The 2,416-nt window shown below is 39.2% G+C and overlaps 1 long non-coding RNA gene across 1 annotated transcript; it reads left to right on the forward strand.

Moving 5' to 3' along the window:
- The first annotated feature begins 289 nt into the window (after positions 1–289).
- LOC133570073 (uncharacterized) lies at positions 290–1,974 on the forward strand. Its single transcript, XR_009802092.1, has 3 exons — positions 290–425; positions 894–959; positions 1,799–1,974. It is a non-coding gene; the product is annotated as an uncharacterized LOC133570073 (long non-coding RNA).
- The last annotated feature ends 442 nt before the right edge of the window (positions 1,975–2,416 follow it).

Consider the following 2,416-nt stretch of genomic DNA (forward strand, 5'->3'; position numbering starts at 1 on the left):
TCACAGAAGATATCTCTTACTGCTATTAGTCCACTCTCATTTCCATTCTGAACAAAAATGTAATAAAAAAAAACTAATTTAATGCTTTCATTTCTAGTGAATATAGATTTTGCAAATGTTTTCCATATTTACAATGTTAGGAACATTCACCTCAAGACATTCACTGTACATCTATACCAGTGGTTCCCAAAGTGGGCGGTACCCAGGGGGGCGGTGGAAAGATCTGGGGGGGCGGTGAGGAAGAAGGGGGTGGTAGGGGGGCGGCAGTCCGAAGTCGAAGTCAGAAGTTCAAACGTTTGTTTGACGATTTGTACACAACACGTGCAGCAGGATGAGTCAGTGGACGACGCATCAGGGTCCGGTTACCACACGCCGCTCTGGCCCAGTCAGACCCGACAGCATAGACTACAAAAGCAAAAGCTCAGGTTTGTAATTTCAAGCTTGTAATGTTCAGAATTTTATCTTATAATAAAAACCGCATTCTGGCGGTCAACATCATCTTGAGTTCAAGTCAACATAAAATTGGGGACTCGCCAGAACGCGCCGTGTTGTGTTGTGTTCAGCTGGTTAGGGTGGTGCATTCACTGATATATATTGTTACGAATGTATATGACTTTGTACCTGTGTGTGCATGTGTGTGTGTGTGTGTGTGTGTGTGTGTGTGTGTGTGCATATATGCGTGTTCGCGCGTGTGTCATTGTGTGGGTGGCGAGGGTGGCGTGCCTTAGATCACGTCCGCCACCATTTTCTGTGAGTAAATGGAAGAAAATGAATACGTGAGAGGGTAAATTGCTTTTCATACCTTCAATGTTGTCATTTTTGTCTTTAAGTAGGCCTATTTATGAAATGCGATAAAATGCTTTATTTTACATGGTTTTATTTTTTTGTTCCAGAATAAAGTATGGCCTTGGTACAGCAAACAAAAAAGAAATTGCAGCATACCAAATATCAAGAAAGAGGTGAAAGAGTTGTTTGTTTCCATATGTGTCTGGGGGGGGTGGGGGTGTGGGGGGGGGGGGGCGCTGGGAATTCACTGGGGAGCCAAGGGGGCGCCAGCCTGCAAAAGTTTGGGAACCATTGATCTATACCATTACCAATCAAAGAGACCATTTTATTGTCTTTGCAAAAGCAGAATTTACATAACCGCCCAAAAAACTTCTACAGGATCCTTTCAATTTATACTGGTAAATGAAATACCCCCCTGTGTTTCCACCAAAAGTTACCCCGTAGGTAAATAAATTTCCACCAGGAACTATTAGTCCATAGTTTTAGGCGGTACTGTGTAAAGTTCCTGCAGGAACTGTCATGTAAAATCTGCGTACCGAAGAACACTGATAAGTAAAACTATCTTGCAGTGTTTTTAGTGGTATTTATAATATCTACTTCAATGCATTTTGTGAATTTTTACAAGCTTTATTTTTATAGTCTTTTTTAACATATTTACCGTACCAAGTCAAATTCCTTGTGAGTTAACACACTTGGCCAATAAAAGTCACCCTGATGCTGAATATAAAGTATTCAGCTGGACTTCGAAGCAACGACTATAGCTCATTGTTTGATAATAAATATGAAATAGACGAGGCAGTAAACCTGTGAAACAAAGGTAAATCACATCACATATTCACTATTTACATTGTTACATACTCAAAACGTAGTCCGTAAGACTCCATTTGTGATTTAGTCTCAACACAAGGGAATCCAATGCAAATGCTGATGGGCTAATGCTAAATATGATGTGTTTGTGTTGTTGCAGTGACATAAACACTGACATGTATAATTTGTATATTGTTATTTACAGCTGAAATGGACCAAAAGGACTCGCCTGACCCTCACCGTTTATCATTCAACGAGGGCACGACTTCCTGACTCTTCCTGACTGCTCATGTAAAATTTGGTACACTTTGCTTTTAAATCATACCGTTTTGTATCTTTATCAATTTGTAGTTTATTCACCTATAATTTAATAAAATAAATCTGACCTAATATTGTCTGTTTATGTATGTGGCATCAATGTAGAAAATAATAAATCACTCATCCATAGGTCATCAGCCTGTTTTGAATAAACTACTTTGAACTGTGAAATGTAGAAGAAAAACAAACCGCCCACTTCGACAAGAACCTAAGGTTTCAGGAACTCAAAGTTACTAAACTTTTGGTGGAAAAGGACTTTAAGATACTGCAGGTCTAAAGTAATGTAAGAACATTGTCAAAAAAAAATGTTGCTAAGAAAACGTTTATAAACTAAAAGCAAACATGCATATGTGGGATGAGTAAACTTGTAGGGCCATTTACAATTTTTGTATTTGTAGCATTAAAATCTGTCGCATTGAACCCAAAGGATGTTTTTTGGGATTTATTTCAGGACTGCAGGCACATATTCAGTGGCCTAGTGGTTAGAGTGTCCGCCTTGAGATCG

This window comes from Nerophis ophidion, linkage group LG02, assembly GCF_033978795.1.
Source record: "Nerophis ophidion isolate RoL-2023_Sa linkage group LG02, RoL_Noph_v1.0, whole genome shotgun sequence".
NCBI classification, from domain to species: domain Eukaryota; kingdom Metazoa; phylum Chordata; class Actinopteri; order Syngnathiformes; family Syngnathidae; genus Nerophis; species Nerophis ophidion.